Consider the following 24,110-nt stretch of genomic DNA (forward strand, 5'->3'; position numbering starts at 1 on the left):
CGTGGAACCGATTTCAATTCGGCACCAAGATTATGCTGAAAAAAAGTCAAATTTGTTAGTTTACACCAATCACTTATCACGGAGGCTCAACTGCGCCATTGTAGTGAACTTTATTTAACTTTTCGACAAACTTGCTCAAACATCCGTTCGAGACAAAAGTCGTTACCAGAATGCCGTTCCGTTGCCGTTGAATTGACAATTCCTTATCCAGAGAGAGATTCATTTCTCTCTTTCTTTCAAAAAGTATATATTTATCGTGACTCAGAACAGGTCTGTTCAAATGTTCAATCCTTTGGTTTTTCAAATAGGTTTGTTCTATTTTATTTCATCTCATCATTCTCTAGTAGTGAATCATTCTCGCCATTTGTAGTGAATCTAAATTCAAAATCAAGTTGAATTTAATCAACCACCTGAGACGCGCTACAAACAACCGTCCGAGTTGAAAGTCGTTAGCAGAATCCCGTTAAATTTTCTATTTTCTTGTCATCAAGAGAAGAGAGCGTTTCTCTCTTCTGTTCATACGCTTATTTTTATTTACATAACTATACATAATTAATCATGAACCGCAATAGGTTTGTTCATTTCAAACATTTTCTGCTTCTATTTGTCTTTCATTCGAATCTTTAAACATATTTTAGCAATACCATTAATTAGAATAAGTTATTCACTTTTGTACTTCTATTATTCTTTACATCATTCCCTACATTACCCTTCGCCTCTATACCTATCTGTAAAACTAGGTTTCTACATTGACCATACTGACTGGATACTCGATTTCGTTTTCTGGATAATATTTCCAACAGTACGCTATATCGATTCCAGAGTGCGCGCCGATCGATTTGAAGAAATGCTACCCCAGTTAGGAAATGTCACCCAACTTTAAAAAAACAGACAATTTCTACGATTAAACCAACACTTAACAGGTACATTTTCCTACAGGGAATTTTTGTCACATTTTTCAGGTTCGCAACCTGCCATCGGTATTGTGAACCTACAAATTCTGACAAAATAAATTAGACATAAAATGGTTGAATTTTTGTTCTCAGTGTCATGTCAGTGTGGTCGGTGGTTTCTATAGTCAATTCACGAAATGCGAATAAGATTGCTTCAAAGCATTATTTCCGATTTCCGTAAACTTTTAATCAAATTTTAATTTTTGCATACCTAATTTAAGTTTACAAGTTTTATAAAAAATTGTATACATTTCTTTTCGATTATAAAATATTATTCGTTGCATTGAAAGTGATGTGACAAGTGATGTTTTGCAATCTTAGTTATCCGTGCGAAGTATAACCAAATGTTATAAAAACCTTCTTTTTAAATTCAATCGACAAGTCGCACTTCTGTCGCTGTGCGCAGTTTAATTGAGTGTGCCGTGCGAAATATCAAAACTGAATCGATTTAAAAAAAAATCGTTTTAAGAAACTCGTGGCGGCGAAACCTAACCGTCGAAATCGGAAATGTCGACGAGAATCTTCACCAGACTGGGTCCAAGTGAAGATGCTGGCTTCGGATCGTCAACAGTGGAGGTCTTTTACCACGACCATTAGTCAGTAAGTAAGTAAGTAAGTATAGATTTCAGTATGGGAACCGGAATCCGTCATTACTTAGTTTCCTTCGAATCAGTATCACAAATGAGATCACTCGAGATAAATCAATGAAAATATGTAATCTGCAGTTTTCGAAAAGATCACGTAATCGCTTCTAGCATAACCATAAAAAAGGATATTTTCCGAACTATGCAACATAATCGAACGGCTGCCTCCTTCATTCTACAGGGATTCTTAACTACATCCGCATCTTACAAAAGAATTAAACTATTATATCATTTCAATGTCCCTATTTTGGCACTACTTTAAAATGTCATGTCACATAATCTAGTTTTTCGGATTATACATACACAGATTAATCATTTCAAGTAACAGAGTAGTAACTCAAATAAATTTATGTATTCAGATGACTACAAATCTCTTAAAATTCAAAATTTTGCTGTCGCCTCGAAATTTTCTAGATTATCGGAACTGAGTAGCACAACGACGTGCAAATCACCTGAAAATCTTCGAACTAAACCCTGAACTATCCGTAGTTGCATTTTTTTGGGTTCTGTGTAGATTTTGAAACCGGTTCTTGGTTTTGTTTAAATGGAACCAAAATGCGCAATATACTAAATCATTAGCATCACGAATTTCCATACTATTGAAAGTAACACGACAGATTCTTTTAAACTTTTCTGTTTTTTTTTTTTTTTTGAGAAATTCGAAATTTATTCTTGGTACAACTAAATTTCTTAAGATTGTACTTATTTGCTATTGTCGTTCCTGTTTGTCCAATTATTTTGGAACAGATTCTTAGCGTTACACGTGATTCGAAAACAACTCAAAACAGATCAAAAGTAATAAGTTCTTATACTGTATCAAATATCTAACAGAGGATTTTATTCCTTTAATAACGTTTATGCTCAGTCAGAGGAAAACCGCCAAGGGTCGGCATCAAATAATCCTTGAGTAAGTCAGCAATGACTCAGCGTACCCGGAAGATAACTTTTAAATCGTTCGGATACATTCCGCTGATTATTTCCCTCCGGAGATAAAACTGAAAACTTTATAGATCAGTATTTTTCTCGATTCTCAAGTTTTCCAGAACCAAGTCGCAAAATTTGCATATTTCCAGCTCATTCAGATGTTCAAAATCCATTTCTAAGCGTCACTTAGTTCATCCGGATTACCCGGTACCAAGTCGCAACATGAATTCAATAACCTTTATCATCTCGACTATTGGCGTCACTGTAGTTCTCCGGATTATCCGGAACTCAGTCGCACAATAAAAAAAACTACTCTTCACGGTTCTCCGAATATCTCGGAACCAACTCTTGGCGTCACTCAGGTTCTCCGGATCATTCGGAACCAAATCGCACGAAAAATTCAACAAATTGCGTCACTTTGGTTCTCCGAACAATCCGGAACCAAGTCGCCCAACGAACTAACCAGCTTGTTTAGTTCCGACCGAAAGCAAGCGATAAAACTATCCTTTACCCTATTTGGTGTCTGCTGAAAAAAAAAAAGATTTATTAACACTTTCCCTACACTTCACTAAACTACCGACTGCGCCATTTGTAGTGAATCTAAATTCAAAATCAAGTTGAATTTAATCAACCACCTGAGACGCGCTACAAACAACCGTCCGAGTTGAAAGTCGTTAGCAGAATCCCGTTAAATTTTCTATTTTCTTGTCATCAAGAGAAGAGAGCGTTTCTCTCTTCTGTTCATACGCTTATTTTTATTTACATAACTATACATAATTAATCATGAACCGCAATAGGTTTGTTCATTTCAAACATTTTCTGCTTCTATTTGTCTTTCATTCGAATCTTTAAACATATTTTAGCAATACCATTAATTAGAATAAGTTATTCACTTTTGTACTTCTATTATTCTTTACATCATTCCCTACAACATTGACTTGCAATTTTCTACAGGTGAGCTAAGCCCCGTCTGTATAGCTTACCAGTAGTGTCAGCTGACTGGATAATGGTATCAGTTCCGTTTTTTCGCAAATAACAAACTCATCGCTACTGAAATCCGAATCAACCATGTTGGATTCCGCATTCTTTTAGCCAGCATATGATCATCTGTTGTCAACTCACTATTCTTTGATCCATGATCAGCATACTGTTTCCCCTTCTCCTTAACCACTGCATGTCTATCCCTAACTTCCGGATCTTCTTTTGAAGACGAAATCGGAGGCAATATACTTTTGATACGACGGCCGAACATAATCTTACCTGGAGATTTTATCTTTTTTTAACTCAATCTGTAAGAATAATTCCTTGATATCGAGTTTACTCCACAATCTGCCACCTCCCAGCTTTGTCAAGTCCATTGATTGCATTTGATGATGTTCTCTCATCACCGCTTCATTGACGGGAAAGCGTCGCATGGGTTGGTAAACTGGAATTACTTCCGGAAGCACCGTATCTTTTCGTTTACACCCTTCATCTTCGACAAGGGACTATCTTCGATGCTGTTTATGTTGAGCCCAACTTTCACAAACCTAACTCTTTAGCAGTCTTATCACCCAGTAAGGCTATGATCATTTAGTATCCGGGTAGTTACAAACAAGTGTATTTTAAAAACTATTCATTTGATCGAAAAACTTTCTATGGAGGAAATGAAGATGTTAATATGACATTTAATGTAAAAATATAAAAAAATATATTTATCAATGATTTCAAGAAATACGCTAACTTTTACATAAAATCTTTTTTTTATCTTTGCACACTTTTTTCAGTCATGTATTGATTTATTTTTTTACCACAGAAGCAAAACCTTTGCAAAATCATGCTATTTTACACAGCAATTGGAATCGTGTTGGAACCTTTTTATGAGAAGGCATCTCGATGAATTTGATCTCTTAAATCCGGTTTTAACATAAATTTTTTTGACCATCAGAACACATCTGTAATATTGCGTAAAAACCGGATGCACAGATTACAATCTTTGGAACTGATCATTATTAGTTATTTACTTGGTGTCTACTAGTCAGGCAACACTTTTTGCCTGCCGGAAATGGATTTTTTGCATTATTTAAGGAGTCTGCATTCAGTTATCCCCAATCCAATAACCATAGACTTTTAAGATCAAGGGTTGCACTCCGATGGTTGGTTTGAACTTCGTGTGGATCCTAGAGTGGCTCCTTGTATTTCTTAACCATTTGGTCCTAAAAAAATCAGAAAAAAATCAACCGTTCATGAGCTTTCAAGTCAACAATGAAGAATTTTCGAGGCGCAAAATGAGTAAAAGGAGCAAATTTGTGCAAAATTATTTTTACCATGTCTTTTTGCGTCGTAAATATCTCAAACATACGTAAGCGTAAAAATCTATCAAAAATAGACAAGATAGCCCTGTTCATAACGTAGATATCACCGAAATAAAGTGCCCGGATACTAAATGATCATAGCCTTAGGCACCGTTGCCCTCCTTGAACAACGAAAAACTCTGCCCTAATGCGTTGATCTCCAACTGAAATATTTGCAACGAATGATCTGAGAAGCACCCTGAGTTTAAGTAATTTCCTAAACTTTCATTTGTTATTTGAAGGTGTAGCAAAGTCAGCTAGTGATGATATAAAAAATGATTGAACTGCAGCTAGGTAGTTCAGGACTTATTTTTTTATTGAAAATTTATAAAATCCATTTCCAAAGAAAATTTGAAATTCAGTTTAAAGAATAATATAACTTTAAGGAGAAAGCTATCAATTTTCCAAATAACCAAATCAATCAGTTGATAAAACGACAACACTTTGTGATTGTTTTATTTCAATTGTTTTTATTCGAAATAGGATCTTTCGTTCAAAACTCCCCAAAGCGCTGCTGGCAACTCATCTCTCGTTTCGAATTTCGCTTGAGCCTTCCGAAAGTTCAGTTCACACCGTAAATACCTCACGAAAGTCAGGGCATAGAATTAAGAATTCATTAGGAGCAACCAACACACACAACAACACAACACCCGATCCACCCACATACAGCTCATTCGCTGATTAACGCTTCCTTAATGCGTATACCTGCTTAAATACCTAGTAGGTGACGGTACACACAGAAACGGCTCTGACTTGCCGGAAACACCTTCACCGTCTTCATCGGTTGCCTGTGTCCTGCCGGTTGATGCGAAACCGGAAGGTGCAAACCATTAACACATGCCTCCGGGTAAGGCGAATAACTTTGACGAAATTAAGACTTGGGCTGGGTGTTTGCCCCTGTGTGTATGTACCTTCTTTGAGATGCTCACTCTGTATGGAACCATTCGAAAGCCTCCGATAGAAGACGATGGTTCCGGGAAATTCAGTTCTCCTCTCGGCTGAAAAGAATTTCAAATCATTCAGCAACATTCGTTGAATGATTGTTAAATGGAAAGTAAACAAACCTACCATTAAAGTGGCAACGAATTTTCTTAAGGGAAGGAAAAGTTTGTTTTTTTTCGCTACTGACAATAATTGACAAACATAGATCGAAAAAAATGGTCCATTTTTTGAAAAGGAGTTTCAATCAATAGTCGGTATGGGCGAGTTCGAAGAAAGGAACATAAGCTTCCTTGGACAAATATCACCCAAACACGGCGACATTCGATCGTCTATCACTGAGTCCACATTCCATCGAACAGCTTCAGGCTTCGGAGATTAGCTCATAGGAAGCGGTCCTTCGGAAAGCGGGGTGCCTAGGGTAGGTGGAAGGTATGTCGAAAACTTTTCGCATTTTCCATCCTCAAGTGCGGCTAGGGTTCGGGAGACTTTTTGTTGCCTTTTCTTCAACGGTTGATTTTGCCCGGAAGTCGGGTTGTCCCCTAGCTTGCTGTTTATCTATGTATCCATCCATCTACTAGGGCAAAATACTCGGGTAAAAGTTCAAATAAGCCGTCCTGGTTCGCGGCGCAAAAGTTGATGTCCATTTTATGGTCACCGAAAGTTTGGTCTCTTTTTCCAATGTTGCTGGAGAAAGGCATAATCGTTTTTTTCTTGACACATCGATGTTGGAAAATTTCTTACAAGTTTGCTCTTTGTGTTATAACTTGAATGATTAAAATAGGTACAATAATCACAACTCACAATGAATATAGAATTTATTTGTTTCCAATTTAAAGAAAAACTATACATAAATATATGTATTGAAAATATATTCCATCGATTACACTAGTTTTCATAAATTTAAAAAAAAATCGTGAACTTCATCGACTGACCCAAATTTGAAATGTAAAAGCAGGCACTGAGATTCAGTTGATTCAGTAGCACAGCGTTTGAGTTATACTCCAGATATCAAATTTTGATAAAATTTTGAAAAAGTACTTGTACTTATATACGAATATAAGGACTCCATAGCATAAATTTGAAATCACTTTTTTGTATATTAAAGATGAACTAATTTGCTATCAATCATCTGAACTTTTTTTGCGAATGATCAACAGTATGTTTGATGTTAGTCAAGTTGTGAAAGAAAAAAAAGAACTTTTTTAGAGAAATTTTAACGACAGCTTAAGACTCAATAGTAACATTTCAAAAACTCATTTTCTACGTATAGTAAATGTCAATTTAAAACAAATAATTCAAGTTGTTGTAACAATCGGTTGAAAATTGAAGAAGTTATGGTTCTTTAACTAAAACAGTATAATATTTGCATTTTTAATTAATTGAACGAACCGCAGTATACTAATCTTAATAAAGATAGAATTAATCATGATAAATCTCACTCGCTCCAAGCTTAAATTGGTCATTGTCAAAATTGTCAAAACTGTCAAAACTGTCAAAATTGTCAAAATTGTCAAAATTGTCAAAATTGTCAAAATTGTCAAAATTGTCAAAATTGTCAAAATTGTCAAAATTGTCAAAATTGTCAAAATTGTCAAAATTGAAAAAATTGTCAAAATTGTCAAAATTGTCAAAATTGTCAAAATTGTCAAAATTGTCAAAATTGTCAAAATTGTCAAAATTGTCAAAATTGTCAAAATTGCCAAAATTGTCAAAATTGTCAAAATTGTCAAAATTGTCAAAATTGTCAAAATTGTCAAAATAGTCTTAATTGTCAAAATTGTCAAAATTGTCAAAATTGTCAAAATTATCAAAATAGTCAAAATTGTCAAAATTGTCAAAATTGTCAAAATTGTCAAAATTGTCAAAATTGTTAAAATTGTCAAAATTGTCAAAATTGTCAAAATTGTAAAAATTGTCAAAATCGTCAAAATAGTCAAAATAGTCAAAATTGTCAAAATTGTCAAAATTGTCAAAATTGTCAAAATTGTCAAAATTGTCAAAATTGTCAAAATTGTCAAAATTGTCAAAATTGTCAAAATTGTCAAAATTGTCAAAATTGTCAAAATTGTCAAAATTGTCAAAATTGTCAAAATTGTCAAAATTGTCAAAATTGTCAAAATTGTCAAAATTGTCAAAATTGTCAAAATTGTCAAAATTGTCAAAATTGTCAAAATTGTCAAAATTGTCAAAATTGTCAAAATTGTCAAAATTGTCAAAATTGTCAAAATTGTCAAAATTGTCAAAATTGTCAAAATTGTCAAAATTGTCAAAATTGTCAAAATTGTCAAAATTGTCAAAATTGTCAAAATTGTCAAAATTGTCAAAATTGTCAAAATTGTCAAAATTGTCAAAATTGTCAAAATTGTCAAAATTGTCAAAATTGTCAAAATTGTCAAAATTGTCAAAATTGTCAAAATTGTCAAAATTGTCAAAATTGTCAAAATTGTCAAAATTGTCAAAATTGTCAAAATTGTCAAAATTGTCAAAATTGTCAAAATTGTCAAAATTGTCAAAATTGTCAAAATTGTCAAAATTGTCAAAATTGTCAAAATTGTCAAAATTGTCAAAATTGTCAAAATTGTCAAAATTGTCAAAATTGTCAAAATTGTCAAAATTGTCAAAATTGTCAAAATTGTCAAAATTGTCAAAATTGTCAAAATTGTTAAAATTGTCAAAATTGCCAGAATTGTCAAAATTGTCGAAATTGTCAAAACTGTCAAAACTGTCAAAACTGTCAAAATTGTCAAAATTGTCAAAATTGTCAAAATTGTCAAAATTGTCAAAATTGTCAAAATTGTCAAAATTGTCAAAATTGTCAAAATTGTCAAAATTGTCAAAATTGTCAAAATTGTCAAAATTGTCAAAATTGTCAAAATTGTCAAAATTGTCAAAATTGTCAAAATTGTCAAAATTGTCAAAATTGTCAAAATTGTCAAAATTGTCAAAATTGTCAAAATTGTCAAAATTGTCAAAATTGTCAAAATTGTCAAAATTGTCAAAATTGTCAAAATTGTCAAAATTGTCAAAATTGTCAAAATTGTCACAATGGTCAAAGTTGACAATTTTGACATAGTTGAAAATTGTCAAAATTGTCAAAATTGTCAAAATTGTCAAAATTGTCAAAATTGTCAAAATTGTCAAAATTGTCAAAATTGTAAGAAAATTGTCAAAATTGTCAAAATTGTCAAAATTGCCAAAATTGTCAAAATTGTCAAAATTGTCAAAATTGTCAAAATTGGCAAAATTGTCAAAATTGTCAGTATGTCAAAATTGTCAAAATTGTCAAAATTGTCAAAATTGTCAAAATTGTCAAAATTGTCAAAATTGTCAAAATTGTCAAAATTGTCAAAATTGTCAAAATTGTCAAAATTGTCAAAATTGTCAAAATTGTCAAAATTGTCAAAATTGTCAAAATTGTCAAAATTGTCAAAATTGTTAAAATTGTCAAAATTGTCAAAATTGTCAAAATTGTGAAAATTGTCAAAATTGTCAAATTGTAAAATTGTTAAAATTGTCAAAATTGTCAAAATTGTCAAAATTGTCAAAATTGTCAAAATTGTCAAAATTGTCAAAATTGTCAAAATTGTCAAAATTGTCAAAATTGTCAAAATTGTCAAAATTGTCAAAATTGTCAAAATTGTCAAAATTGTCAAAATTGTCAAAATTGTCAAAATTGTCAAAATTGTCAAAATTGTCAAAATTGTCAAAATTGTCAAAATTGTCAAAATTGTCAAAATTGTCAAAATTGTCAAAATTGTCAAAATTGTCAAAATTGTCAAAATTGTCAAAATTGTGAAAATTGTGAAAATTGTGAAAATTGTGAAAATTGTAAGAAAATTGTCAAAATTGTCAAAATTGTCAAAATTGTCAAAATTGTCAAAATTGTCAAAATTGTCAAAATTGTCAAAATTGTCAAAATTGTCAAAATTGTCAAAATTGTCAAAATTGTCAAAATTGTCAAAATTGTCAAAATTGTCAAAATTGTCAAAATTGTCAAAATTGTCAAAATTGTCAAAATTGTCAAAATTGTCAAAATTGTCAAAATTGTCAAAATTGTCAAAATTGTCAAAATTGTCAAAATTGTTAAAATTGTCAAAATTGTCAAAATTGTCAAAATTGTCAAAATTGTCAAAATTGTCAAAATTGTCAAAATTGTCAAAATTGTCAAAATTGTCAAAATTGTCAAAATTGTCAAAATTGTCAAAATTGTCAAAATTGTCAAAATTGTCAAAATTTTCAAAATTGTCAAAATTGTCAAAATTGTCAAAATTGTCAAAATTGTCAAAATTGTCAAAATTTTCAAAATTGTCAAAATTGTCAAAATTGTCAAAATTGTCAAAATTGTCAAAATTGTCAAAATTGTCAAAATTGTCAAAATTGTCAAAATTGTCAAAATTGTCAAAATTGTCAAAATTGTCAAAATTGTCAAAATTGTCAAAATTGTCAAAATTGTCAAAATTGTCAAAATTGTCAAAATTGTCAAAATTGTCAAAATTGTCAAAATTGTAAGAAAATTGTCAAAATTGTCAAAATTGTCAAAATTGTCAAAATTGTCAAAATTGTCAAAATTGCCAAAATTGTCAAAATTGTCAAAATTGTCAAAATTGTCAAAATTGGCAAAATTGTCAAAATTGTCAGTATGTCAAAATTGTCAAAATTGTCAAAATTGTCAAAATTGTCAAAATTGTCAAAATTGTCAAAATTGTCAAAATTGTCAAAATTGTCAAAATTGTCAAAATTGTCAAAATTGTCAAAATTGTCAAAATTGTCAAAATTGTCAAAATTGTCAAAATTGTTAAAATTGTCAAAATTGTCAAAATTGTCAAAATTGTGAAAATTGTCAAAATTGTCAAATTGTAAAATTGTTAAAATTGTCAAAATTGTCAAAATTGTCAAAATTGTCAAAATTGTCAAAATTGTCAAAATTGTCAAAATTGTCAAAATTGTCAAAATTGTCAAAATTGTCAAAATTGTCAAAATTGTCAAAATTGTCAAAATTGTCAAAATTGTCAAAATTGTCAAAATTGTCAAAATTGTCAAAATTGTCAAAATTGTCAAAATTGTCAAAATTGTGAAAATTGTGAAAATTGTAAGAAAATTGTCAAAATTGTCAAAATTGTCAAAATTGTCAAAATTGTCAAAATTGTCAAAATTGTCAAAATTGTCAAAATTGTCAAAATTGTCAAAATTGTCAAAATTGTCAAAATTGTCAAAATTGTCAAAATTGTCAAAATTGTCAAAATTGTCAAAATTGTCAAAATTGTCAAAATTGTCAAAATTGTCAAAATTGTCAAAATTGTCAAAATTGTCAAAATTGTCAAAATTGTCAAAATTGTCAAAATTGTCAAAATTGTCAAAATTGTTAAAATTGTCAAAATTGTCAAAATTGTCAAAATTGTCAAAATTGTCAAAATTGTCAAAATTGTCAAAATTGTCAAAATTGTCAAAATTGTCAAAATTGTCAAAATTGTCAAAATTGTCAAAATTGTCAAAATTGTCAAAATTGTCAAAATTGTCAAAATTTTCAAAATTTTCAAAATTGTCAAAATTGTCAAAATTGTCAAAATTGTCAAAATTGTCAAAATTGTCAAAATTGTCAAAATTGTCAAAATTTTCAAAATTGTCAAAATTGTCAAAATTGTCAAAATTGTCAAAATTGTCAAAATTGTCAAAATTGTCAAAATTGTCAAAATTGTCAAAATTGTCAAAATTGTCAAAATTGTCAAAATTGTCAAAATTGTCAAAATTGTCAAAATTGTCAAAATTGTCAAAATTGTCAAAATTGTCAAAATTGTCAAAATTGTCAAAATTGTCAAAATTGTCAAAATTGTCAAAATTGTCAAAATTGTCAAAATTGTCAAAATTGTCAAAGTTGTCAAAATTGTCAAAATTGTCAAAATTGTCAAAATTGTCAAAATTGTCAAAATTGTCAAAATTGTCAAAATTGTCAAAATTGTCAAAATTGTCAAAATTGTCAAAATTGTCAAAATTGTCAAAATTGTCAAAATTGTCAAAATTGTCAAAATTGTCAAAATTGTCAAAATTGTCAAAATTGTCAAAATTGTCAAAATTGTCAAAATTGTCAAAATTGTCAAAATTGTCAAAATTGTCAAAATTGTCAAAATTGTCAAATTGTCAAAATTGTCAAAATTGTCAAAATTGTCAAAATTGTCAAAATTGTCAAAATTGTCAAAATTGTCAAAATTGTCAAAATTGTCAAAATTGTCAAAATTGTCAAAATTGTCAAAATTGTCACAATGGTCAAAGTTGACAATTTTGACATAGTTGAAAATTGTCAAAATTGTCACAATTTTCAAAGTTGACAATTTTGTCATTTTTGTCATTTTTGTCATTTTTGTCATTTTTGTCATTTTTGTCATTTTTGTCATTTTTGTCATTTTTGTCATTTTTGTCATTTTTGTCATTTTTGTCATTTTTGTCATTTTTGTCATTTTTGTCATTTTTGTCATTTTTGTCATTTTTGTCATTTTTGTCATTTTTGTCATTTGTGTCATTTTTGTCATTTTTGTCATTTTTGTCATTTTTGTCATTTTTGTCATTTTTGTCATTTTTGTCATTTTTGTCATTTTTGTCATTTTTGTCATTTTTGTCATTTTTGTCATTTTTGTCATTTTTGTCATTTTTGTCATTTTTGTCATTTTTGTCATTTTTGTCATTTTTGTCATTTTTTGTCATTTTTGTCATTTTTGTCATTTTTGTCTTTTTTGTCATTTTTGTCATTTTTGTCATTTTTGTCATTTTTGTCATTTTTGTCATTTTTGTCATTTTTGTCATTTTTGTCATTTTTGTCATTTTTGTCATTTTTGTTATTTTTGTCATTTTTGTCATTTTTGTCATTTTTGTCATTTTTGTCATTTTTGTCATTTTTGTCATTTTTGTCATTTTTGTCATTTTTGTCATTTTTGTCATTTTTGTCATTTTTGTAATTTTTGTCATTTTTGTCATTTTTGTCATTTTTGTCATTTTTGTTATTTTTGTCATTTTTACCCATGTCTCATGTCTTACCTCTCATGTCTCATGTCTCATGTCTCATGTCTCATGTCTCATGTCTCATGTCTCATGTCTCATGTCTCATGTCTTATGTCCCATGTCTCATGTCTCATGTCTCATGTCTCTTGTCTCATGTCTTATATCTCATGTCTCATGTCTCTTGTCTCATGTGTCATGTCTCATGTCTTATGTTTTATGTTTTATGTCTCTTGTCTCGTGTCTCATGTCTCAGGTCTCATGTTTGATGTCTCATTTCTCATGTCTCATGTCTCCTGAAAAACGTTGTAGCTTTCCATATTCTATTGTTTTGGTCTAGATGTATGTCTTGTAAACATTGCTGCTAAGAAGATAGAATTTTGGGAAAATTCTGAATAGACTCAACACAATAGTCGAAAAACACTGTCTGGAGATGAAAATTAAGCCGATTCGTTCTAGCAGCTTCACGTGGTATCAAGCATCAACAGTGTTGAGTTCCTAGAAAAAACAAACTGAAAACAACTTGAAAACGGAATCTTTGTGGAGCAGCCATCCCAGAACACACAACACAAGAACAGAAACATCGCCTCGCATGCATGTTTTCAAATCCGGCCAAACAATTCCCATAATGTAGTGGATTTGGGGTGCTGTGGGTGCCATCCTTTTATTTACGACGACTGGATGTTGACTGGAAAAACACGATGGAAAAGAGGAAACCGATCCACATAGGCTCCCATAAATCCACCCACGCACCCTATCTTTGAGGACTAGCGATCCTTTTTGCCAGGAAAAATTAAATCATCCAATTCAGTATTGATGGCTTTTGATGGGGGCCGCCCTTTTCTTCCCACAACTTGGAATTGAAATCTATCAGAGTCGATCTAGGCCCATTCTCGACACACACAAAGCGAAAGTGAAAGTGAAAGTCGAAAGCTAGAAGCGAAGGATTAAGTTTGACACACAGGAAATTCGGCACGAGGTGGGTTCCGGGTGAATTCGTCGAAAATCACACAAAGCCAGGCAGAAAAACCCCAAAACCCGAGCCAGAAAAGCTCCGTCATCATTTTCGGCAACGCACCACAAAGATGTAAATTAATTAAATTTCATGTACCTCACTCCTGCTGCTGCTTCTACTGATGTTCCTGTCTGTCATTTGGTTTTCGGTTTTTGGTTGCCTGCCTGCTTGCCGGTGTTCCGGGGAATTCGTGGGATTCATCCATTGATTGACGAGAGCCCATCATAATAATCAACGGCGTCGCCATTAAAATCATCATCACCACATCGATCGAGGGCGATGAAATTCAATCGGAAGTGTTGCCTTTTGGTGGCTGTCAGCTACAACAGGGCTATTAGCGATAAACAAGGGGAGGGGGTTGGAGTTTTGAGTAACTTTTCATCCAAAAATCGCGTTGATTAGAATAAATTGAATTAATTTTCCAAGAACTCTCATTCAATCGCGGTGGTAATTGCTTGTTGTGCTAGTGAAAAACTGCGGTTCGTCAATCTTGGATCAGGTGAACGAGGAGGTGTGAATTACTCTCTGGTAGAAATTGAGGTTGATTGGATTTGGTGTTGTTTTTCGGTCCTTGGAAGCAATATCTTTGAATTGATTCTAGAAAACAAAAAGTGGGGTAATCGATTTCTGGGATTACTGTTGAATACTTTTTTTTCTGAAATTCCACAGCCCTGAGATAATAACTTCTATTTCAGGGTTTCTATTGGGATAGTCACACTTTTCTGTGTCTGGAATTTCTTGAGCACTTAATTGATGCTTAGCATGAAAATCGCGATGAACAGAAATATCATTTGCACACAGTTTCAGTGCATCAACAGAAACAGAACTCCCGAATTAGATAAAATTCACCGTACCTATTATTAATTTACGAGAAAACTCAGGAGAAAAACGCGACGGCGGAAAAAAAACTCGTCCGTTCTCAAGCACGGCTTGCTGCGACCTTCCCGTGTTTGGAATTTCTCAATGAAAAATAATATGTGAATGCAAATTATTTTCAACTAGCTTCATTCTTATCATCTGAATTTGAGTTGCATTTACCCATCCGAAGCATACGGGATCCAACATTTGATGGACAGATTTTTCATTTAAATCCGATTCCCTCGGACGCGCCCCAGTGATCGTTAAAGTGACTTAAGTGTTGTCCAATTTGTTGTGAATGGGAAATGGGACCATAAATTGTTCCCAAATGGATTATTCTAGTGAACGAATTCTGGCATCGTATTCACTCAAAGCGGAAAATCCACAGGCGGCATTTGTCCACTGCCTGGATGGAAAAGTGCTACTTTTGACTTTCTACCGTCGCGTCGCATCGTCGACTGACGAATTAGTGCGGCCCATCAATCATTCCGCTGGCTGCTGCCGGCAGAAAAAATATGTATACAGATATTTGCACCCCCAATCCGTAACTCCTCGACCACCCCCCACAAATTAGTCCCCGATTGAAGAAAAAAACCCCAGAGAGAAATAGAAGAAGGATAAACAAAACAGTGTCAGTGCCAGAGCAAGTCAGCGAGCCAGACAGTTAGTCAGTTATGTTTCAAAGCGTGGGTGTGTGGTATGAAAAATAACGATATGTACTATTATTAGCTGGCGGCGGCTGCGGCAGTCAGTCGTTACTATTAATGAGCGTATAAGTAGGTGTTTGGCTGGACTTTTGTTTATATTGCCCGCAAAAGACTGATGACTGGGCACGTGTGTTTTTGTTTTTTCCCTTCCGAAGGCAGCGTTTCAGTTTCCGCCTAGGAGTAGTTTATTGAGTTTTAATTTTAAAATCCTGCTAAAAAAATTCCAAGAAAATCCAGAAATTTTATTACTCAAAAGAATTGATCAGATCTTTTATTATTTTTAACCGGGCGGATGAACATCAAAGGTATTTTTTCCATTTAAAGTCAATTTAACAGCCTGAACATATAACGGCAGTTTCAAGCGAGTTGAGAGGACAGCTTGAAACTGAAAGGCAGTTGAAAGGAAAGCCTGAACGTTTTGGTAACAATTTCAAGCGAATTGAGAGTACTGCTTGAAATTGAATGGCGAGTTGAGAGGACCACCAGTGCATATTGACGAGAATTTTAAGAGAGTTGAGAGGACAGCTTGAAACTGAAAACGAGTTGAGAGGACAGCCTGAATAAATCGATTAAAATTGAGAGGACAGCTTGGATTTTGAGAAGCGAGTTGAGAGGAGAGCTTGAAATTAAAAGGTGAGTTGAGAGGGCAACCTAAACGAATTGATAAAAGTAAATTCAAGCATGTGGAGAGGACAGCTTGAAAATGAAAGGCGTGTTGAAAAGACAATTTAAATATTTCATCTCATTGGAAACTAAGCGAGTTTGAAGGACAGCTTGACATAGAATCGAATTTTAGATCGTATCGAAAGTATGTAGGGCTTTATACTTAGATATTTCTTCAAAATGTCATGTGATTTGAATAAACAAATTAGTGATAAAGCAGATATAAAGTTCAGCTTGAGATAGGAATATAAAATACTTAGCGAGTCGAGATAAATAACGGATCGAGTAAATACGCTTAGCATTCTTGAATTGAAATAACAGCAAGGTAACGTCTTAAAGCTTGAGATATAAATAAGATTGGCAATGAAATTGAGCGAAGAAAAAGTGAGCACATACTTATTGGACAGCTTTAAATTAAAAGACAAGTTTAGAAAGACTCTTGAAAAAAAATGGAGTCAAGCTAACCTTTTGGTTGAACACAGTAGAGGGGATACACAGGACAGCTTGCAGAAAGTGTATGGAACATTTCCTTTAGTGATATTTGAATTGATCGATAAACGCGCTTTGAGAACAAACCATTTGATGTTAGTAATGGCACCTTGCATCGAAAGTAAGATTTTCCGATGATTATCATGCAAAGTGAGTAAGAAATTTCCATAAAATATCGTATTGTAATTTGCAATCTGAATAGCATTAAAAAGTCTGCCAATACAGTAACAAATGATGTCAGGGTTTTCGATGATTTTTTTTTTACCTCACATTAAGGTTTTTGAATGTGAATCTGTTAAATGTTTAAGAGGGTTCTCTGAAGAAATTGCGAGAGTGTGGCGATAAGATAACCTATGTGCATAATCATTCTAAATGTATTTCAACATGCAAATTGCTTACACAAACTCTGTCAATTCATTGAATTTGCAGTTTTAAATAAAATTAGGGGAAAACCATGTATAAGGAGGCCATGACTTGTTGGCTGCGTCGGACGCGTTTTTTTTTCGTTCTCCGTCGGTGGAAATATTATTTGAATAATTGTGTAAAACTAACTTCCAAATGGGAAAATTCTCAATAACTAAAATGCTGCGAATATTAAAAGTGATTTAGTTTTCCTAGTTTTAATATTGTAGAATTCAGTGTTCTTGGAGAGAGCAGGAAATGTTTGTAGAATTTAAAGTGAAAAGTAAAACGGTTTAAGCGCGCAGCTATTTTTCTCTCCTGTTTTAAGAGCAAGTTCACTGGTTGAGATGGAGTTGGAAATTTCGAAGGTTTACAACACATCACAACACATTTGCCGTACACCGGTGCACAGTGGTTTAAAACTCGAAAAACGTGATCATGGGCTTTTTGATGCCTTAGATGTCAAAATAGCTTAACGACATGTTCTACAATGTTTCATTATTTTCAATTGCGCATGTTTTGCCATTAATTTTTTTATGATCGGTCCACCTAAAAGTGAGATATTTTTTGAATTTGTCGTCCAATCAAAATTATGTCTTCAAAAAACTTGTAGACAATATAATTTTGAAAAACTTTGTAAAAGACTTCAAAGCTCTGTCTTTTGAAACAACAGATTTATAGATATTTTTCTAAAAAGTAACCTCAAAAAACGAAATTTTCATTTAACTTTTTTCAAAGCGACTTTCGAGTCTTACTTTATATGAGAGAGTTGTAACAATTGTAAAAATACACAACTTCATTGAAGGTGTCAAGTTTTTATCTTGACGTTAAATGGTACTTTTTGTGTAATTAAGTTTTTAAAATGCATATTTTCAATGCTCCATATCTCTAAAAGTTGCAAACTTATGAAAACAAAACTATATGCATTTGAAAGGCACATTCTTAAGCTGTAATGAACATATAATTTCATTTGTATGCATCAGGTTTTACTACTTAAATCATTTATCTGAAAGTTGGTAGTTTTGAAGTTTTTGTTAAGCCAGCCTGGCAATCTCTTGCTGTTTAGCAAAAGGAAGGATGAAATCTTCTTTTTTTTCTTTTTTTTTACCGTTGACAAGTGAAAAAGACAGTTCTTAATTTGTTAAGATTGAAGAGTTGGCCCTGTCTAAAAGCATTAATTCCGCAGCACAAATGAATTTGCGGTCTTCAGGAAGGAATGATGTTGCCTTTATTATGAAACAAGCCATACTAACTACACCAACGAGATCCACAAAACTTCGAAAACATATCTTGCAGAAAAATTGTGCTTTGCTGCGTTGAATTTTCTGTCTCAAATTTTGTTTTGTATTGATGATGGTTGCTGCTACCATCAAATCCCCATTTGACGAATAACGTCATTTTATGAAGTTACAAAACAAGAAGGTTTGCAACGTCAGCTGTATGGGTTTACAAACCACGTCTTGCTGTTTGATTTAAAGATGATTGCAACGGACACTCTACAGCATTTTCTGATGCTCGAATCCCTTCTGGATAGCACTGTTTTTTAGCTTCTATAATTTTATAATATGGTGGACAGATATTAGCATATCTCTCTTTTGCATAGGTTTAAACCCTAAAATATTGTGATTTAGACATATCGGTATCCATGATCAAGGCTAATGCTTCTTCTTCCGAATATGGAATCAATCTTAACAAATTAAGAACTGTCGTCTTCACTTGTCAACGGTGAAAATAGAAAAAAAAAGAAGATTTCATCCTTCCTTTTGCTAAACAGCAAGAGATTGCCAGGCTGGCTTAACAAAAACTTCAAAACTACCAACTTTCAGATAAATGATTTAAGTAGTAAAACCTGATACATACAAATGAAATTATATGTTCATTAAAGCTTAAGAATGTGCCTTTCAAATGCATATAGTTTTGTTTCAATAAGTTTGCAACTTTTAGAGATATGGAGCATTGAAAATATGCATTTTAAAAACGTAATTACACAAAAAGTACCATTTAACGTCAAGATACAAACTTGACACCTTCAATGAAGTTGTGTATTTTTACAATTGTTACAACTCTCTCATATAAAGTAAGACTCGAAAGTCGCTTTGAAAAAAGTTAAATGAAAATTTCGTTTTTTGAGGTTACTTTTTAGAAAAATATCTATAAATCTGTTGTTTCAAAAGACAGAGCTTTGAAGTCTTTTACAAAGTTTTTCAAAATTATATTGTCTACAAGTTTTTTGAAGACATAATTTTGATTGGACGACAAATTCAAAAAATAAAAAAAATATCTCACTTTTAGGTGGATCGATCATAAAAAAATTAATGGCAAAATATGCGCAATTGAAAATAATGAAACATTGTAGAACATGTCGTTAAGCTATTTTGACATCTAAGGCATCAAAAAGCCCATGATCACGTTTTTCGAGTTTTAAACCACTGTGCGGTGTTGGGAAAATCTGATATTCGAACAGTTTCGCGCTGCAAAATTTGTATCGTATAACACTTTTTGGCTGAGGGTGATAGAAAAACACGATATTTTGCAACACCGAACCGAGTGATAGAGTCGGCGTTGCAATACAGTATTCGTGCATGAAACGCTTAGGTGCTGCCATCTATCTTATGCTCAAAACCTCAGTTGAGGGAAAATAGAGGAAATTGAGCAATTTCAGGATTTAAACATAAAGTGATATTTTCTTTTTTTTTAAATCTTTTATCACTTAAATTGATACGAATTGCAATGAAGTTAATCAACTCTTTAAAACTTACAGCCAATTTTTTTCATGCCCTTGCCAATCGAATACATTTTGAGGCGCAGAGATGCCAGATAGCTGGGTGAATAAATAAATTCTGTTTGTATGTTTTGTTTGAGCGGTTTTCGGGAGTAGGAAAATGTTTCGCTTTTTTATTTGAAAAAGATATTCCGTCGGAATGTCCGGTAACAAGTTCGGAACGCCGTCATGAATGGATCCATCATCTTTAGAAAACGGAACCCTCGCTGTTGATTCGACAAGTGTCAATTCTATCAAACGTAAGGCGTCGTATCGGGAGTAAAATTCAGCTTGTTTCTGAAATATCTATACTTTTTATTGGTCACTTACTTAATTATCACTTTGAAAATGAAAGTTTTAGAAAGAGTTCAAAAACTTTATCAACTCGTGTAATCAAATGCCCTCCAATACAAAACTCCTAATTCTGCAGAATACAGTTTAATATTGGGATGCATTATAACTTAAACAATACTTATTCATTCATCTCAATTATAAAATTTGCATATTGACACTACTATTTCAAGTTAATGATCGAGTAAAATGAATTTGATTTCAAATTTCAAACGGTGAATTCAAAATACAAAAAGTCAGTAAAATTACTGAAAAGCAAATTCTCCTGGCATCGCTGGTTGCTTTCAATTTTATACCTTCGTATACTATCACACCGGTGGACGGCCAACCTTTTTGGTCTGTATTTCACGATAGAAAAATTCCCATCTGTGCTACAGACGTCAAAATTCCTACCACTTTTTCCCAACACCATTGGACTTGCTCTAATGATCACTTTCGGAGATAAAAGTGTTATCAAGTGAAAATTAAAAGTTATGTGAAGCAAAGTTATACCAACGTATGACCCAAGTGATACGCAGTGGTTGAACTTAAAAGTAGCCACTCTAAAAGGCGAAGATTAAAGTCTGCTTCATTTAATATTGGAACAAATTTTTTTGCTCATTATGGCGCTCCTAGTGGACGGATTTGGAAACTTTTTTCACCCACGTGTCGGGAAATTCATTACCTTTCACCATGTATTTATGTCATAACACCAAACGATAGCATTTTGTAAACAACCGCCATGGAAGCCGAACGGAGAGATCAAATTGTGCACAGTTTTCTTGAAAATCCATTGTTGTCGGCATCGAAGCTAGCTAAACAGCTTAAAATGCCCAGAAATACCGTATGGCGTGTTATCAAGCAGTACAAGGAAACATTGACGACGGCTCGGAAGCCGCATTCGAAGCGTCGGAGTGGAACTGGCGATCGGAAACTGCGTGGGAAAGTCATCAAGGCCGTCAAGAGGAATCCCAATCTTTCAGACCGCGATTTGGCCAATAAGTTCCAGGCCGCTCACAGTACGGTGCGACGATTTCGTCTCCGGGAAGGAATAAGGTCATTCCGAGCCAGCAAACAGCCAAATCGGACGCTGAAGCAGAACAATGTGGCCAGAATCCGTGCTCGAAAGCTGTACGACCAAGTGCTGACCAAGTTCGACGGATGTATTCTGATGGACGATGAGACCTACGTGAAGGCGGACTTTGGGCAAATCCCAGGTCAAAAATTTTATTTGGCGACGGGTCGGGGGGATGTACCTGCAAAATTTAAGTTCGTGTTTGCGGATAAATTCGCCCGCAAGTACATGATTTGGCAGGGGATATGCAGTTGTGGACAGAAAACCAAAATCTTTCTCACTGACAAGACAATGACATCAGAAGTCTACAAAAAAGAGTGCCTACAGAAACGGATTCTGCCGTTTATTCGTGCCCACGACCGTCCAGTAATGTTTTGGCCGGACCTCGCAAGCTGCCATTACAGCAAAACGGTTATGGAATGGTACGCAACGAACGGGGTCAGCGTAATACCGAAGGACCTCAACCCCCCAAACTGCCCCCAGTTCCGGCCGATAGAGAAATACTGGGCAATCACGAAGCGGAGGCTTAAGGCAAAGGGAAAACTTGTTAGGAACATGACTCAAATGAAGAACTGGTGGAATCAAATCGCCAAAACGGTGGACGAAAAGGGTGTGCGCCGCCTAATGTGCCGTATTACGGGAAAAGTACGAGAATTTCTTCGAAACAGCAATGAATAATTTTTTAAATTTTTTTTTATGAAAGAGTAAACAAAATGCTACATTTGTATGAAAAACAAATTATGAATTCGTTAATAAATGACTGAACTACACGCAATTGTTTGTGTTCCAATATTAAATGAAGCAGACTTTAGCGTTAAAATTGGGCCTATGGGAATCTGAATCGGTAAATTAAATGCGATTTTTTAAAAGTGGTGTTTGATGAAACTGATCTAAAGTTATAAGATTAGTTAAAAGTAGTAAAAATAAAAATTCTAGCACTGGCGTGCAGCGAACTTTGAAAATTGCTTATGGTCAATCGTGGCAAATTTTTTTTTCCGTTTTCGCGCACGTGCATGGGTGGTGGGCTGGTATTAAATACTAGATTGCTGCGATAGGTAATAAATTGATACCTAACTGAAGAACATGCAGATTTTTGCTAAGTGATGTGGATCTACTAAAAACTGCTGAAGCTTCATGATGGCTTAAAGATAAGTATCCTTTGATTTCATTACATTTTAATCAAAACAGTATTTTTTCAAGTGATTCATGTGAAACAAAATTGCTTAACTCTATTCAAGGGGATTGGTGGGCATTGAAATATTTTGGAACAAGTTTTCCTGGGGGAAGGGGATTTGGGAACACTAATTATGTTTTTTTGTTCTTCTAATGTTTCTTTTCAAGAGCGAGCAAAGGCGCTATATCCAAGGTCAAAGACCAGAAATGATAGTGCATCGATATCCGAAACTCTAATTTTCCACTATTACTATGCACGTTAATATAATACTGAAATCGTAATTTAAAAATGATAAAAATCATAGGAAATTCGGATGAAAATATTACTTATACCATGAGGTTTTGGATATCGGTGCAAAAAAAAAAAATCATTTCCATCCACAGAAGGACGAATCCACACGGACCATCATCAAGGAGCACAGAAAATTTCGCATATGTGCTTCCAACGTTAAAATCTTAGTTATAAGTAGCCTTCGAAACGTATGGTACTGTTGTCCACGTTTCTTCCTCCCTATGTTCCAGTTGTCTCTGCGTCCAATACTACACAGTGGGCCCGGCCTAGTTAAGATGAGTAGTAAATGTACTTTTACTACTCACCGGGATGCTGACAAGATCTGGCTGTGTATGTATCATAAGCATAAGCATAAGCATAAGCAAATTAGGGGAAAACCATGTAAAATGTATAAGATAGATATTTATATATTTTTTTAATAAACGTCAAATTTCTCTCATCAATCTACCGACCATTGCGAAGGTTCAAAATTTTACTTTCTTATTTAGTGATTTTTAATAAAACTTGTTTGATGTTGAAAAGCATTTGTTTTGCATAAAATAATGATTTAATTAGGTTTTGTTTTGCTCTGGCAAATTCTTGCATGATAAGGCGTATTGAGTCGCTCAAATTTCGTCAAAGTTATATCTAAATTTGGCACCTAAACAACTGAGTTATATGACTCTCTACACGAAACTGATCATCTAAAGTTAAAATTTGAACGATTACAAATCTTTTCAACAATTGCTGGCTTTTTGCCGAACAATAAAAAAACGATACAGAAAACGATACAGCAAATTTCAGTCTTCCTCCCCCAGGTCGCCAGTGAGTGTCGCCAGTAAATGTCGCCAGCGCTCATTGACGATAACTTCGGTTTGGGGATTCAGCGACAATATTCTGAAATAATCCAGGAAGCACTTCGGCAACTTTCACCGGTCACTTATTCAAACATTTTCCATTAGTTTTTCTGAAATTCTTAGTTAAACTTAAATTTAACCAAAATTGCCGATAAGAAAAAAGAAAAACGCGTGCGTCGCCAAAAACTCATGGCATACTTCTCTAGTATTTTAATATTTGAACAAAAAACTGTTGTTTTCGAGATTATTCGTTGATTACGAAAAGTTTCTTAACTTTTGGTATTAAAAAATCTGATTCATAATTTTTCTGAAAGTGTTACTAGCTCATATCAAATTTAAATTTACTACTAAAACAAGAACGCCGGAAGCTCTCTCGGAACTCTTTAGAAGAAAAAGCAAAAAAAAACATCCCGACCAAAGTCACCGTCACAGAAAGTGAGCGATGTGACTTGTTCAATCTTTTCGACATCGTCGTCGTCGTCGTCGTTCCGGAAAAGTTTTAGGTTAGGTACCTACGTCTTATCGTGTCGTGGTTGTTATTGTGCGGGTTTCCGGGGGCCATTTTTCCGTGCTCATTCTCTAACTGCTACTGGAAGCAAACCCATCCAGCTGGCAGCTGGTTCCTTCCCACTAGCTACTGTGTTGTTCCCGGTGAAGGATGACAGATGGCTCCATTTTTCGTTTCCCTGGGAATGATTAAATGTCAGTTCATCAGTGGTTTGGGTT

General features: G+C 33.4%; 1 protein-coding gene across 1 annotated transcript in view; it reads right to left on the reverse strand.

The window, feature by feature from the left end:
- The window catches only part of LOC129745480 (5-hydroxytryptamine receptor 1-like), a 244,886-nt gene that overhangs the window by 71,554 nt on the left and 149,222 nt on the right, over window positions 1-24,110 (reverse strand). The window lies entirely within an intron of this gene.

Source organism: Uranotaenia lowii, chromosome 1, assembly GCF_029784155.1.
Source record: "Uranotaenia lowii strain MFRU-FL chromosome 1, ASM2978415v1, whole genome shotgun sequence".
NCBI classification, from domain to species: Eukaryota; Metazoa; Arthropoda; class Insecta; order Diptera; family Culicidae; genus Uranotaenia; species Uranotaenia lowii.